Source organism: Hakea prostrata, chromosome 8, assembly GCF_041222555.1.
Source record: "Hakea prostrata isolate BN-2017 chromosome 8, UWA_Hpros_2, whole genome shotgun sequence".
Lineage (NCBI taxonomy): Eukaryota > Viridiplantae > Streptophyta > Magnoliopsida > Proteales > Proteaceae > Hakea > Hakea prostrata.
In genome coordinates, this window is record NC_142607.1 from 41,525,459 (window position 1) to 41,543,351 (window position 17,893).

Here is a 17,893-nt window from a genome sequence, read left to right on the forward strand (position 1 = left end):
ATTTCCAGACTCTTATGGCATGTGTGTTTTGTTAGCTCTTGTAGTGTGCGTACTATCTGCCCGAAGCCATTTGTCCACCTCTTTCAGATAGCTACTCTAGAAGTCTAGCGTCGGGGTAGCTGCGAAAGTTTTCAAATGGTTGTCGTCGACTGGGATTTTTATGTGTTTGAAATAGTTTTGGATGTTTTTGTTTTTTTTGGTAATAAATAGTTTTGGATGTTGCATCATAGGTTTGTGTCGCGTACAACCTATGAACACATTTCATAATTAATAAAAAAGTTTAGGGATAGTTACTGTTGTCCTCTTTTACTTTTTAAAATTGCTAATCCAACATTTAACCTTGTCTACAATTACTAATGCCCCCATACCGTTAAGCTCCGTTAGTTTACTAATGATGTGGCATCTATTTATTTTATTTAAAATCTCAAAAATAACCCTACAATTATATTCTTACTTATGTACTATTCTGTCAAGTTATAATACTACCCTTAATTAACTATGTTAAAAAATTAACTTTAAATTAACTTTTCTTTTTTAAAAATAAACCACCAAATAAATGAAATATGTGATTTTTATTCCCTAAAAATAAATCACCAAATAAATGGAAGATGTAATTAAATAAAACTTAAAATATTAAGAAACATCAAATTTAATTCAAAGTTGAAATTTGGAAATCACCTAATATGTGCTGACTATTATGCATGTTACCAAATTTCATATCAATTAGCATCTTATATGCTAATTTATTTGTAAAGCTTCAATCATTGTGATTATGAAAATTTTAAGTGGAATGTGAGAGTTTCAACAACCATAAGTATGTGGTACCACCAAATCCAAAACAAATTATAAAATATAAGATTTTAAGATATAATTGATATTTAATATAGTTTGTATAAATGAGGGTAATGTCATATTTTTAACTTCTTAATTTTAATGAAGGGTAAATATACATTTCATATTTAATTTTAATAGCCACTTAACACTGTTATAAGTGAGGGGGCAATAGTAATTTCATAAAGAATGAGGTTTGATTAGTAATAAAACAAAAGTATAAGGAGGGCAATAATAATTATCCCAGAGGTTTATCATTAACCAGAATATATGAATATGAGTAGGCTTGGTTGGTTGGATTTTTATGCATCCACTGTTGAAGATAAGAACCCTGGCAAAATGATGTAACAGTTGTGTGGTATATAGTAATCAATGTGTTTAATGATGAAAACATCACTAGATTTATAATTGCTCAAAGCCTAGTAGAAAAAGGGAATAACGTTGGCTTCATTATCGCTTTCCATATCCATTTTCGTATTAGACTATCTCACCGATGGATCTCGCGTTACATGATCCTTTGGAATATTAGTATAAACCAAAAGAAACCTTCACCCAGACAAAAAGAGTCAACTGAAATAACTAAAATAAGAGGTGATTCTATTTGGTCGGCATAACACACGTTTAGGTGTATAGCATAAGGAATCTGTCTATGTTAATAGGCTTATGATTTGTTTATGAATATTTGTCCATATTGGCCAGGATTCATTATTTGGCCCAATGTTTAGGACGTGTTTATGGCTTCAAAGATAGAAATCAATGGTAGCCTCCGATTGTTTGAATATCCACTATGGATAAGCAACACAATGGTTTTGTTGAGTAGACTAGGTGACGTGTCTTCACAGTTTTCTCTCGAAGATTCATTATGGTTTTGACCTTACAATTTTATGAGTCATAAACTCATATTGAGGGAGTTTGGCATTCGGCATGGTGAAACTTCTTGTTTGTTATTTTGATTTGGCTCTTATTTATGCATTTGATAATCTATAAACATAAATTAATATTTTAGAACAATTGCACAGGGAAGATAATAAAACAAGGTAATGGGTGAATATTTTTGTTGCTATTTACTTAACTGGTGGCTAATTCCAGTAATAACTAATAGCCAATGAACTCATATGCCTTCTCTATTTTCTTTTGGTGATAATGGTGTTAAAATTTCTAAATCATTTACCTTTTGAACATAGGCTTTGTGTTTATTTTCTACTACTAATGTCGTTTTTTTGGTTTAGATGTGGAAGTCGGGAGTTGTTCAAGTGCATCATTTCTCCCCATAAACACAAGGCACATCATCAATGGAGTCTATCCGGACAAGCCTGAGTGTTGTGATACAAAACCCGATTGACACTGTAAAGCAAGAAGATAGGCTTATTAGCTTAAACTTTGGTAACCTCACATTGTGAAGTGTAGAATAATTTTCCACCTTCCTCGGCGTGTTACAGCCCGGAATTTACTTTTTGTTCAGTTTTTTTTTTTTTTTGTCATGTAAATTATGATCTTAAGGACACATTAAATAGGAGATCTGTTAATGGTGGAATAATATGGCTTGCAATGGTTAGGCTTGCCGAGATGATTGCAGGGTTGAGATTCAAATGAACAAAAATCAATGATACAAAGAGATGATGTTGGCAATGATTTTAAATGGTTCACCACACCATGAGAATTCATTAAGACAAATATATATAATGCAATCAAGGGACGAAACCTGGAAACAACTATTTGTATTTACTCCAACCATATATAGCATATATATTTCAGTAACAAAGATGAAAAAGCCAAAACCTATTTTAACTCATTGAAGGAATCTAGAGGCTAAAACACCTAGCATCTTTTGAACTTTGCATAAATCCACAATTGTTCTGCAACTCTTGTCATGCTCTTCAGTCTTGTGTTCTCCAACAACTGCCCCTGTGGATGATGTATTAAGGAACCTACCATCAATTTTTTGGCTTGATGCCTGATCTCATAATGTTCTTCACTCTATTGACTGTTGCCTTTGTGATTTCATTATGCCACAAAAAAATTTAAGCCAAATAAACAGAGTTTAATTTTTTAAGAACACGTTTATTTATTAAAATAAACATTTTATTAGATAGTCATTATAATTTAGCAAAATATAATGTAATAGCAGATGGAGGTCCCATTATTGTGCAAGAGGAGCACTGTCAATCTCACCTCGGGATCCTTAGAAAATTCATTGGTGAGGCAACATGGAAGACTCCAATGCATCCATCAGAGAGTTGCATTCCTAATGAATCTATCCTAGGATTGCATTATCCTACAAACCACGAGGATTAAGTTTTCTTGTAACCTCACTGAATCATTTTGACACCACAATAGGAAATTGTACAAATTAGAGGTGGGAAATAAACTTTAGTGTAATCCCACAGCGCTTACAGTACATTACGTGCGCATTATTCGGCAGGCCTTGCTATGAGCTCAGATTCCTTCTTGTTCTTGATCGTTGGTTGGATTGTGGAGTAGCTTAGTTGCCCAACTTCCCGTTAAATTCCAATAATGTAGCAACATATATCTGACCGATAATTCAGTGTCTTAGAGCCTCCTATTAAAAGTTTTGAACATAGGAATAGCATTACCTAGCTCAAGTTCAAACATGCTTCTAAAGAGGAAAACATCACTACCTTATTCACATAATAAGGCAATTGAAACCAATAGAAACCCATAATTTGCTAGACTTAGAAGTGGAGTCCTGCATAGATTGTATCAAACACATGAAGGTTTGCTCAGAACACTACCAAAAAGGAGTGCTCCACTCTGAAAGAGAAGGAACGGAAAGAGCAAGTGGCATCTCTTGTCGCCTTCGTGGATTTTTGCATTTGAATGACCCAAAAAAGAGAGTCGAACTATGTTTGTTTCAATGTGCAAACCATAAATGTGAAACAATATAGTTGGACCGCATATAGCCATATATAATAAGACACCAATATAATACTAGGGTAAAATGTTTTGGCGAAAGCAAACCAAACTAGGGAGTCCAATTTCATAATCCAAAAATATGATCAGGAACGCTTAATCGAGGTTAGATAGGCAAGCACCTTGTCAAGATTTGTTGTCACTTTTTTAAGTCTTTGGTTGTAGAGTAAAAAACAATTACTTGGACCTCTGCCCCACTCTTCTCTTTTTCTAGGGCAGTATCGAGAACAAATTTCCTCCTCTTCCACATTATGGGGTCAAAATCTTCGCATGAAGCTGTCCTCTCAAAAGTTGTAATCTAACATTCTACCACATACCCAAGTATTTTGGACACCAATCAGAGAAGATTTATTTAGATAGTGAGTAAGAAAGGTAGCAAGAAGACATACTAGTTGAGTTGAGTATGCTATCAGTCAATCATGCAAACCATCAAGCAAACAATCACATAAACCAATTCTTCCCAAGTTTGTGTATTCATCTTCTTGAACAAAACTAGACTCAAATGTCTATAGCACACTGGTAGTCCACGAGAGTCGTTCAGAATCTGCAAAAAATAATAATTTGGAAACAGGGTTGCAAAGAAGAAGATATTATAGTGCAAATAACAAATTAACAATAAACATCAGCAAGAAAGAAGAAAAAGAAAAGGTAAGCGAACTGGATAATAGAACAAAGCACTACTAAGAGAGATACCTGTTACTGTAGCTGAGTATAGCCTAGCTTGGATTTCCTGTTACATGCCTGAAAAAAAAAGGGGGTTATTATGCTATGAAAATTATATAACGCTATTATGACAATGAACTAATGGAAGATAACAATATGTAAGCCACTTAGTGTACTCCATATTGGTGCAAATGTTTAATAATGATAATTTGCTTTGCCTCTGGGTAGGTTGTTGTTGTGGTTCAGTATACTATTATGGCAACACACTGCTAAACCAAGTCTTAGATGGTGATTCATTAGAATAAAAGACGGATTACTAAAATGTATACACTGTCCATATGATTATTAGTTGTTATTGGAATTATTCAGTTGTCTACTTATTAGTTGTAATGATTAATCATTGTGTATCACTTATTATTAATATTCCATTATTGAATCTCGAAACCTCTCTATTCATTTATTTTGAGTGTCTCATATTAATTGGGAAAGAGAACAATACCTACAATTTGCCCATGTGGTTATTACTATTAGCCAGAATATCCCCATACGATTATTAGTTGTCGTTGAATTTATTTTGTTGTCTATTTATTTGTGAGGGAGGTTGTATTTCTAACATTTTCCTAGCTTTGCTTGTTTTCCGTTGTCTTTTCCTTGTCATTGGTTTGCGGTGTATATTTATCTTGTGTGGTTAATGCAGCCTTCTACTGTGGGCTTTTGTTTTCTACTACTATTGATTGCAGTTAGCGTTTGGACGTTCATGTGTGTGCCACCGCCTAGGTATTGTGTATTTGATTTCAAGTGAATGGACATTTTCCCCTTTCAACACTTGCCTATGTTCTTTGTCAACAATGCTTGTCAATGAGTTCTTTAGACTGTGCTCTATTATTTGTTTCCCTGCAGCCATTCAACATATATGTTAGCTCATCTATATCCTAGTTAACACTTTTGTATGTTGTATATAGTTTAGAGAAGATAGTTTGTTTGTTTTTTTTGGTAAGCATGGTATAGAGAAGAGTTGTTTTGTTCGTAATGTACATACCCGTTTGTTAGCAATACTTATTTGTATACTACATTCTTTGTGCAAGATGTGTTAGTGTTTCTTCTAGACGCTTTGGTTATCAAGACTTTGTTGGCATGGATATTCCTCTTGATAGTGCTACATACAGCTGGCCATTGGCAAACACTGGTTGGGGGAGATAGATTCCCACATGTGGGATCGTTTGGCCTTGGGATTTGTTTATGGTCATTGCAAAGCACAACTGTATGGGGAATTGTTCTCTACGTATGTGGAATGGGTAGCCTTAATTTTCTACAAGGCATAATGGTATTCTTGGTAGAGCTACCAGTACTCCTATAAATTATCCCATTGCAATCTTAGCTAGGATAAAGTTTTGCCTGAAATCATGGCAAATCATTATTGTGTCGTTGCTTTCCCCAAGTGAAGGGTACAAGTTATGAAGCAGCATTAGTGGGCAATTTTTTTCTCAATGTCAACTTATGTGGTGGAAGGCCATTAGGAGTTAAGGAATTGAGGAATTCCTCAGGGTATTGTGTGCTGGCATCATCTGATATTGAGTCGAAGCTGTAGTACGTAACCATAGCCCCTGGTAATTGTCGGATAAAATTGTCGTTTATGTTGTCGACCAGGTCATTTTTAGTTGCAAAGATGGCTCTAGTTTGGGTGTAATCCACAAGTAGGGCTTTGTTCTCCAATGTGGGAAAGATTTCTTTTATTAGTTCATCTACAACAGGTTCTTCATCTGTATATTGTACCAACATTTTATTTGATACGTATATTTGCCCTTTCGAATTATTTTTTCTTCTCCATTTCCCACCCTAAATAAGTATTGGATGAAATTTGGATCGGTTCGTACTCTCATGGTTGTTGCCAGATGTAATTTTTCATCATTGGCCATAAGTAAGATATTACTAAGCTTGCATGGAATTATTCACTTCTAGTAGCTTGTGGTACCACTGAAATTATTTGTCTAAAATCTCCTCCATAAACAATTATTTTGCCACCGAACGATTCTCTTACCCCCATAGTATATTGTAATGTTTGCTCTACTGCTTCAATTGCTTGTCGTTTAGCCATGGGAGCTTCGTCCCATATTAGGAGTTTTTTCTATACAAATTAGTTCTGTTGTGCTACTATGCTTTGAGATGTTACACATTGTTGTGTCATTGATGTTTATAGGTATTTTAAATACTGAATGTGTTGTTCTCCCCCCCCCCCCCACGCATTATTGTAAACACTACTGTTGATGTTGCTTGTTTTGTTGTGCCTAAAAATGCTACACAAGTGTACGTGTCGCAATCAAGTAGTAAATAATAAGTAGTGTATTGATCCCACGGAGAATTTTATCAATAACTATCAATGTAAAAGGAAGGCTAATTTAAACAAGATTAACAAAATTTCTTTGTGATTAGTGAACTAAATAGACAAGGGACAGGTAAATTAAACTAAGTATACTAACTGAAAAATATGCAATAGAAGGAACTATAATAATTGGTAAGAATGTGGGGAGTCAATTTCCCCTCCCCTGAATTTGGTTGTTAATATTACAGCAACGCTACAGCACAAGGTACATCAAAGAACCTATAACACAATTGCATACAAGTATCTTCCAATTCACATATGCACTAACATCCTAATTCAAAACATTCATATTCCTATGGAGAATTGAACTGAGGATGCAAACTACACCTGAGTTCCAATAATGGCTACGTGAGGCATGTGAGTATTCCTACTCTACCTACTAATTAGCTAAACCCAAATAAGGATTAAGTTAACTCACGATATTTAGCATTTATCTATGTCTAATTAATTTTCCAATTAACTAAAACCACAACATTCACTCACGAATGATCAGTCAATAAATGAATTAATAAAAAACTAACATGCTGAATACATTGATAATAGACTGTGTTAAAAGAGAGCTACAGAGAACTGGATAATTATAGCTCAAATCACAGGTTCGGGTGCTCTTATCATCCCAACACAATAAGAGATTAGCTCATATTAAAGTTCAAAAACAGATAAATATATGCAGTCATTAACATAGTTTAGCTAGAGTATGAAGATTTAAAAATTATAAAATCAAATAGAAAACTCAGAGATGCTTCCACATTGCTCCAGCTTCCTATCTCCAGCAGATCTTCTTTATGCACGAGCTCAGCTTCCTCTTCTCACCGGTCCTTCTCTGGTTATTCTCCCCGTTCTTCTCTTTCTTCATCCTCTTTATTTTCCCAATTTTCTCCCAAAGTGATAGGGTAAAAGTGGCTTGTAGGATTATAACATTTTCTTTTGATATCAAGGGATGAGATCCTTCATATAGTGACAATAAGAAAGTCCAATTAGTTAGCCCTTTTCAGTCATTTCACTAAGTGGTACCACGTGTGTTCAATCTAGGAATATTCTGCTACTGTGATGCTACGACATTTTTACAGCAAACTGAAAAGATATGTTCATCTTCTATGTTTCATGTCATATCTTCATCCTTTATGGTTATTTTCCTACAATGCCAAGAAAAAAAGGGTTGATCAAATCCATCCATTAATTCAAGAGAAACTCATGCATGAATGACATAAGAGACCTTTACAAGATTTTAAACACTAAGACTCACTAAAACGAAATTTAATTGCAACTAACACTATAAGATAAAAATATTATTGAATCAAGTTATCTCAAGTATAAAATTACTAGAATCAACTCTATTTCATAGAGTTATCATTGCTAACACTAGGGCTATATGGCATGTCTTTCTGATGGTTGCTAATAGAGCTCTGTAAATGAATGTCTTCCCTTTTCCTCCTGGCCAATTGATGAAGAAACTTCCGCTTTTGTTGTCATTCACATGCTGTAGAATTAAGGAGTATGCCTTACTTTGCTCTAAATTTAGCAGTCTTGCGGCTTCATAGTCTTCAAACAATGTCTATACAGCGTATTCATTGAAGATATCTTTAGTTGCACTGTCCCCCAGTTGGTCATCCAAATGTGGCAAGACGTAGTCCTTTATGCTTTTGCCCATGCTTTGTAACTAGTTGCCAATATATATGTATGATAAGATTGTGTAGGGGTGTCAATTTATAGCCCGAACCGTTAAAACCGATCCACACTGGCCTGTTATAGCCCGAACCGAACCTTAATGGGCAGTAATTGGGCTGAGGGTTGTGGAGCCCGCACCAACCTGAAACCAAACCGCAACCCGTTATAACCCATTTACAACCCGTTTTGTAATTTTACATTAAATAATATTTAAATAATTATATTAACATTAGGTAGTTGGTATAGACAATTAAAAAAATTAAGCATTGAATTCAAATATCAAATAGTCATTTTACTACTTAATATCTAGGTTCTTGATTTCTATAGAATTTGTGGGTTTTTTTTTATGGAAATTGACCAATAGCAATTTTGTTTTCCATATAGTTTTCGCTTTTGTTGTAGGATGTTCAATTGTTTCTTCTTGTTTTTTTCTTTCTTAAACACTATAAACCGTTAGTCAACCTAAATCTAAATAGTTAGCCCAAACCGTTAGGCCCCGCCCGAAACCGCACCGTTGACACCCCTAGGATTGTGTGGTAGTTGGGCGTCACTTTGTCTCCGATAGTCCTATGCCATTGCTTATATGTTATTATCCCACAACTCTTGAACATCTGCTTGTTCACAGTAGACAAGTATCAATGCAAAGAGTTTGCGGATTACTTAAGGTATTTGAAATGGGTTGCCTCTTTAAGGCATTCCGAGATTGCGTAATCGCTTTTTACTAGGCCCCTTTTTTGGGAGGCTTATTTAAATAAGCTGGGGTATTCTTTTCCATTGACGCACAAAAGGTTTCTGAATGATGTAGAGCCTTGGATGTGATTTAATGGGATTCTAAAGTAAAACCTTTCACCTTCTGTAGGATTTGTTGCATTTAGACGCCCAATCTGTATCTTCCATGGGGTCCAACATTTTGCTTGCTTGTTCCACACGTAGTGCTCTGGTGTTTCTATGTACATATACACCCTTGCTTCTTGCTCAGTGAGTGTAGGTAACACATATCTAAGTGTCCTATATTTTGGTATATTAGCTAATAAGCTACCTTCCTAAACTATCTCTTGCAATTTTTTATTAAATTTAATAATAAAATTTGTCAGACGAACTAAATCATCTCCTAGTGTGGTGGGTGCTAGCCCATGTTCAACGCAGATGTCGATGGTTCAACACCCCCTCCCCTAACCATCGGAAGTTGAACATTCTAATCCCCTTGTCTCCACCCATTTGCTCTTCTCTTGTTGTATGCACTTAATACCTAGGGTATAGACATTGTGTGTTATTGCACTATATAAAGTCAATATACTTTACATATATAATATTCTTAGTATATTTTCAATAACTCTATTATGGATGGGTCTAATGTGCTCACGTGTTTCGGGAACAAAAAGGATAACTATGTTTGGTTAAACTGGTTTCTTCTTCCATTATTGAAGAACGAACCCGGTTCATTCTCAGTGTATAGTGCTTTTTGTATGTTCTACATGCATAAATATCATGCATATTTTAAGAACAACTGTCACCCATCGAATTATGTCGTTACGGAAAACCTGACTTATAAAAACAAAGGCTAAGCAAAAGGGGAAGGCATACCTATAGGTATCCATTGCCAATGCTCGATCGCTTCTCATATAGTAGGTAATCTCTAATCTCTTCTTCTTTTTACAGTGTAACTTTTCTTTATTTGTAGGATCTACTTATTTTATAACCCTATTTTATTCGTTGTCTTCTTCAATTGCGGCTAAATTCTCAAAATTTTCATGACCTATTGGCAGACAGAAGGAGAAGTCGATATTCCAATTTTGGTTTGTTTTCAGAGATTCGAATTGTATTCAGGTACTATAACTATTACATATTTCGAATACATCATCATAGACTCTAAATTTTTGTACCTACTATAGATCGAATGGTTTCAAATCACCAAATTTGGACGAAAACTTTTATTGTGCTAGAGAAGTAGATCTTCTTTGATTCCTCAATTATGGTCAACTCTAAAAAATTTCTATTGGTAGACAAAATGATAAGTTTGTCTCCCTGATCTACTCTATTTTTTGGTGATTCAAATTGTATTCAGGTATTATAATTATTTTATGGTTCGAATATTTGATCATAGACCCTGTGTTGTCATACCTGCTATAAATTGAGCGTAGGGTTTAAACTATCTATATTTTGATATGCAATTTTCATGTGATAGAGAAGTAGATTTTCTATGTATGTTGGTTTGTGATTTTTTAAGTACTGTAACCATTTATATTCCAAACACATATCATTGTACTCATTAATTGTTATACATGTCATAAATCAAACCTATAATTTAAAATCCCTAATTGCATAAGTGTAGATTTTTTTATATTTAATTTTTCATGTGCTTTATAAACTTAATTAATGCTTATTCTAATTAATCATAGCTTCTTTTGATAATTGTGATTTGTTGTCTTTGTGGACAGAATGACATATTTCACTATATTGAGAATAAACTATATAAGTACACAATTAAGGGCATTTGCAAATGAGATGCAAACTAATTACAAAAGGAATAACCAACCACCATGATCAAATTGGATTATCTGAATGAAATTATTAAAAAAATAAATTTATCTCATATAGTCTTTTAGTTATATTTGAATTTTGAAATGCCAGATAACTATAATCCAAATAGAAAACCTATAGGAATGAAGTTCATCAAGAGATATATAAAATATAGAACTAACTATGGGTCCCATATCTTCTTGGTTTTAATCTAACTAGTTTCTCTTTTGTCTTAGCGAAGGTAAATAGTGTCTTCCTAGTAATTCATCTCTGTTAGTTTCTCATACATAGTCATATATCCATTGTTTTGAGATGAATTTTTATATGAAAGCTTTTATAGTTAGTTTTTATTGTCCTACCTTATGAGACTATAGTTTTGTTTGTCAATGTTGTTGATAACAGTAATAACATTTATGTAAAAATATCAACTTTGTGATCATCCAAAAAAACAAAAAAAATAACAATCTTGTTGGATGTGTTTCATAAATAGTTTTATCAAAGGCTATTGTTATTATTGTTTCTATAAATGTTTCACAAACAGTTTTACTAAATGCTATTGTTGTTGTTCTTATATTATGAGTAATTAGTAAACTTGTAGAATATGTTTCCATCAAATAAATTTGCAGTTGGCTGATCTATGGAAAGTTTATGAGTATTGAATGTTATGCATAAGTTTTACAGTAAAAATATTTTTTATAGGGCAAGAGAGACAACTTCTATGAGCTTTTTCAGACAAATGTAATATTTTTATTTGGGGTTATGTCTCTTTTATCCACTTTTACCATTCATTTTTTTCTCCTACTGTTATCATCAAACCAGTCATAGTAACTAGCGGCCCAAGGGCTCTGGGGGATAAAGAAAGTATGGAGAGACAGATGCTTGAACCCATGACTTTCTCAAACTTATTGCCTCCACATAGGAGGATTAATATTATGAGGGAAGTTATTGCAAATACCATAAGGAAAATTTGGACAATGACCTATTCACAAGAGGTGTTGGTTATTATTGGTTGAGGCAACCATTCAGTGCTCATGTCGTACTTTCTCAAACAATGATTGAAATGACAATTCAACCCTTTGTTGACACATCATAATCCCCCACACTCAGTACAATATCTTACCTTCTCCAATGTTACACTAGCTACTGGTCTTTTTAGGTCTAAGGGTAAAATGTTGCTTGTGGGCCCCTTAATTCCTATCCCCTGAAATGACTCCTTAACTTAAAAAAGAATAAGAGTTTTTTATGTGTAGGTCTTCTTAGTGGACTATAAACTAGTGTTGGGTCCACTTAGTACAATATATTACGTGTGAGTCCCAAGTACACTAACTCCGTTAGCTACTGTTAAATATATTCAAAATTCAAATATAGAGAGACCAAAATACCTTTCAATAATATATTGTATTATATATATTAGTTATTTATGGTTAATCGTTATAGGACATTTAAGTCATAAGACTCATAACACAATGTATTGAATAACCTGAGAGGTATTCTAGTCATTCTAAGTTTGAAATTTAAATATAATTAATAACTGCTAATGGTCGAGACTTACACATAATATTTTGCACTAAGAAAACACAACATTAGTTTATCGTCTACTAAGGGGACTCACATATAAAAACTCAAAAAAAAAAAAAAGAAAAAAAAAAACCCCTTTAAGTTTGGGTTCTCGTTGGCTCCCCCGGTCCGCTATTTGATTTGGGCCAACCTAGTGCGCCAAAATTTCGAGTATCGATGGCCATGGGTCAAGATCGTGCACAAAGGTTGCGAGAAACGTTTATTAGAAATGTATCCAAACGCCGCCTAAAAGTATTTTTTGATCTCAGTGGTGTTTCTGTAATTGTCAATAAACCACAGATGCGTCCAAAGACATCGTTTCCGGCTTCCCTGCTCCATCAAATCTTTGATGGATGTTGGATCCCTTTCTCTCTCTCCTGTACAAAATCCGAACTCCGATCTCTCCTCGTTTTTCTAACAACTGAAATATAGGGTTCCGTTTCTGATCAATCGATTTCCACAGCTTCCACGTTAAACCCTGGGGTCAATTCCACGGTCTCCACCGTTGAAGCATATCTTCCACGGTTCGTCCAGGCTCCCTTCGAATCGTGGGTGGTTGCTAGGCATCGGTCTTTTTCTTTCTTGAACGCACTTTTTTATAGATTCTGTTTGGGGGCTTCTGCAGGGTTTGGTGATGAAGTTAACTGAAAAAAGAACCTTTTTTCTGTGACTTATTGAGCTCAACGATTCGAATGGTGTTTCTTTTGGAAATCGGGTTAGTTCAGTCTTACGGTTTTTCTTGTTGTCAATTGTACCACTCAGGGAACAAGAAAATAGTTTGGTTTGCTTAATTTTGAATTTAGGATTCAATAATTATGTTTGTATTTATTAATATATGCTTTAGGAAGGTAATGCAGTTCTGTAGTCTTCTCAGAGTTAATTTTCTCCTCATTTCTCATTGGGAACTCTGATTCACCCGTTGGACTCTTTGTTCTGTCACATAGTTTTCCCGCTCGAACAATGAGTTGAATCCCCTTATCCCTTTTCATTTTTGGGTCTGAGACTCAAGATTTAATACTCTGTTAGTTTGGACGGTCCAAATTCGTGTGAGGTTGTTGTTGTTCTTTTTTTTCATTGCTTTGAACATGGGGGGGGGGGGGGGGGACATCAACTATCACATGTTATCATTAATATGAACTCAGGTGACGACCTCACACTTACATGAAGACTGTTATAAAGCTATCCATGTAAAGTATTAAGCAAGGATATGTCGTGGATACTTTAACCACACAGAGTAGTCAAGACAAGATTGAGAAATATGTAGAAGTAACAAAACCTGAATATGTAGAAGTAACAAAACCTGAATATGTAGAAGTAACAAAACCTGAACAAGTACCTAGTCATAAGAAATAAAGAAGAGAAGAGAGGAATAAAAGAGAAGAAGAGAGAAGACAGCCCGTTGGTTGAATAATGGAATACTCTAGCTGTGGGATGTTGAAGTCCATCTATATCAAGCAATGAACAATTACAATGTAAAGACCAAAGTTCATACCGCAAGGTCCGCAACTGACTTAAAGCAAAGACTAACAATTATGACTCGTAATTATATGACTTAGCATACTCTCCCTCAAGCTATAGCATTAATATCATCCATGTCCAGCGCGGAACACCCTCAAAGAAACACGGTTTAAAACAAGGCTTCAGTTTTTTTTCTTCTCTTCTTTAGATGAATAAAGATTATATTCAAGAGCCTCGAAGGGAGAGAATGTACAATGGGGGAAAAGAGGGGGGGACCTTCCAGCCTTTAAGGGAGGAGTTGGAGAGGAGAACAAAGACCCTAAGTAACAACAATAAGCCTGTTCTGTGGGATAACAACAACAAGGGGATGAGAAATAGAATAGAGCCTAGCAGAAACATCAAAGTAGATGGTATTCCAAAATAACTCCAAAAATCTAGATTTGGAAGTCTGTCTCCTAAGGTTACGCTCCCATCACAAGTGGAGGGTGGCACTGAAGACCATTTTACTAACTCGGTCACAAATAGAATTGCCAGAGAAGGATCTCATAATCCAAGATCAAGTGCGAGTAAAGCTAAAGGATTGCCTGGAGCGGGGCCAAATAAAGGAGAGGCTTTCCCCAAGAGGAGGCGGGCAAAGAGAAAGTGAAGACAATTGGTCAAGGTTCTCTGAAAAATCCATCTAGGGATATAGCTAGGGATGATGGGTAAATGGCAAAGAAATGGGGGGAGGCCAATGGTAAAGGCTCTCCAAAGGGTGAGCGAGTGGTGGGAATGTGACCTTTGAACCAAAGCAATGGGGTCCAAGGGACAGGAGGGGAGGGGGTCCAATGGTGATGTTACAGGGGATGTCAAGGAGACGGAGAAGGCGAGTCCAAAATTGTGTAAGACTCGGGTGAGGTAAAGGGGACCAAGAGCCAGCAGTGATAAAGGAAGAGAGGGGTGGATTTGGGAATCAGGACTCATACACAGTGTGAGATTGTGAGGTCCAAGGAGGGTAAAAAAGATGCCCATCGGATGCCAGGGGTCCAACAAGAAGGAAATGGAAGAACCAGGAGAGATCTGGGAGGAGATAGCAGAAAGGGTGAGAGGACGCAAGAGAGGAGCTTTCTCCAGATCCATGAGGGTTTGGAGGGGAGGGAAGCTGCCAGATTGAATCTGATGTGAGTGGGAAGGAATAAACCAGTTAACCCAGATGGAGTCATGCTTGCACCCAATCTTCTAGATGAGCTTCATTTGCTATGTTGGCATCTTGGATATGGCATAAGCTCATCCTCCCTCAGATTTAGGATGACAAACATTTGAGCAATGAATGGGGTGGATTAAGCAGGAGACCTCTTGACCTTTCGAGAGAAGTCATAGAAAAGAGCTTCCACTGCATGGATGACATATTTAGGGAGGAGGAAGATGCCACTCCAATAATGGTAGGAAGCTTGGAGGACAGAGCGAATGAGTACAACCCTAACAATGCTTCAGTTAGCAAGTCTCCAGGCCTGTAAATTGTGTGGGAATCAGTTTCTGTTCACTGCATCAGTACAAAATGACAGTCGACTTCAATGTGCTGAGTCTTCTCATGAGATACAGGATTATTAGCAATGTAGGTAGCTGCCTTGTTGTCAGAAAAAAATCCATTGTTTTCTGATCAGAGATATGCTCCAAAGAAGAATCTAAGCCAGATCAATGCAGCTGCAATGTGAATGTTCTACACTTAACTGTTCAGACAGGATAATTTAGTTGCTTTTTCTCCTGGGTGAATAAAGAATTCATTACTGAAGATAAAAGAGATACATGGAGCCCCGAAAGACAGAACACAGATTAAACAAAGACAACAATGCTAAGAAGAAAAGCCACATCCTTAGACAACAGTATGCCTGTTGCTTGGGGAATCAATATAACAAAAGGAGAGTGAAGGAAGCTTGTGCTTCTAATGTCAAAGGAAATGCATCCGAAATATGCTACAACGATATGGAACTGGAGGACTGTTGCCTGAGATTTCGCTCCATCCAGATTTGGTTTGTGGTGGCATAGGAGGCAAGCTTATTACTCACCACATGGCAGGTTGATGAAGCAGCATAAGACAATACCCATATCCATTTCCCGTGAAAAGTAAGGGTTGTTTGATTTCTTAGCCAACATTTTGGTAGGATCCCTTTCTGAAATTAAGAGGACAGGGGCAAACGAAAAAGAGATAATCAACGCATATTGTTGTGGGCTGACAAAACTGATGGTCAAATCTGGAGTATTGAGGCTTCTTGAATCTGGAGGGAAAAAGGGTTCAGCTAGGGTTATTGGGCTTAGGGCAAACAGGAAAAAAGGGGAAAGAAGGTGGGATGGGGCTGTACATACTAACCTTGCTGTGAGTCAGTGGGTGATGTCCTAATGGATTTGACAGGCTGAATCCACAACCTAAACCTAGGTTATTGGATTTTAACCACCATGATCCTTATCCATCTAGGACTTGAAACACTTGGGATCTTGGGGCTGGATTTCTTGCAGTAATTCTGCAGATAGTCCTGCACTTTTAAGCACCAGACATACCTTCCACAAGGGAACAAAAAACTCAAGTTAGAAGCCTATTTTGATGCTGATCCAGCATCAAAGGATCATCACTATCATCATTGTCATCATCATCGTTGTAGTCTCCACCTGTGTTCCACAATGCCCTTTCAAGTTCTATTTTCGTCTTATCCTTCTGAGGGTTCCTCTTGCTTGATTCTCTCTCCCTCTACCAAGCCTTGAACCCTGAACTCATAAGATTAGGGAACAAACATTTAACCAATGTAACGTCCAGGAGGTTGGTGTTATTCACTCCTTCCGTGTAATTGTTTATGGGCCTGGCTACCTCTGTAGGGTTCATATGACGTGAGATAGGGACACTTTAGAATAATTCCCTACCAAATGATGTTTGAGTCTAGGGGTCCCACCTCTTATAAACTTCTGATGAAGGTAATTGCGCTATGGTTTTCTTTTATCGGCGTCCAGTGGTACTCCATTAAAACATGCTAGGTTTCCAAGATGGCCTATGTTCCCCTACCACTAGCTTTGACCCCTAGGTTTTGTGACTACATCTTTCATGGTCTGACAAAAACTGTTGCATGAATCGAACATTTCATTAATCACTGAAGAACATCAATTCTTGTTGTTTAAGAGCACTGAAACTAGTATTTAACTATTTAGTATCACCCCCCCCCCCCCAAAAAAAAATCCATATATTTTTCTCTTTTTTATTTAAAAAAATAGTTTCAAACAGTAACATAGCATAACTAAACAAAATATTATATGCAATGGGTAGAACTTACAAGAACATGTAGAATCCATTTTCATATATTTCATTAACTTTCAGACCAACAAATTGTATATTCCCTTTTCTTTTTAAATTGAATCATTTTCATAATTCCAAAATATTAAATTTTAATTATAGGCAGGAAAATTATTGATATTTTGAGGTCATAGATGGGCCAGTGGTGTCTAAAATACATTTGTTTGATTCCTAATTTCCTATACACATCATATTATCCCTAATTGTTTTCAGATTTTTGTTGTAGGAAGGGGTTGAAAGAAAGGAGTCAATCACCTAGCCAATCCAGAATAGCCTGATTTTTATTTCAACCGATGCGCCGCCTAAAGCCTAATAAATAGAAAAAGATTAGAAATAGAATAATATGTTATTATCTATATTATTTATAACTATATGGAAGATAGTTGGCCCACTTCTAGCCGTTCAAGCGATTATGCCTGTTCTTAAAATTTTAAACCCAAAAATAAAAAATAATATATATATTGAGAAAAAAGAAATTTAACATTGTGAGATTGTAGATGGACCTCTAGTGTTCAACATAACTAAATCAATCATTGTCTCACTTTAACATAGAAATGGTGTTTTCTCAA

The 17,893-nt window shown here is 35.8% G+C and overlaps 1 protein-coding gene across 2 annotated transcripts in view; it reads left to right on the top strand.

Moving 5' to 3' along the window:
- Window positions 1–12,824: 12,824 nt before the first annotated feature.
- LOC149007938 (uncharacterized) overlaps window positions 12,825–17,893 on the top strand; it is a 59,212-nt gene continuing 54,143 nt past the window's right edge. Inside the window, exons 1-2 of one of the 2 annotated variants that reach the window (XM_089164698.1) lie at window positions 12,825–13,074; window positions 13,176–13,265. The gene's annotated coding sequence lies outside the window, so the exon portion shown is untranslated. Of the gene's footprint in view, window positions 13,266–17,893 lie in introns of both variants that reach the window. The other variant, XM_089164697.1, reaches the window with a different exon arrangement.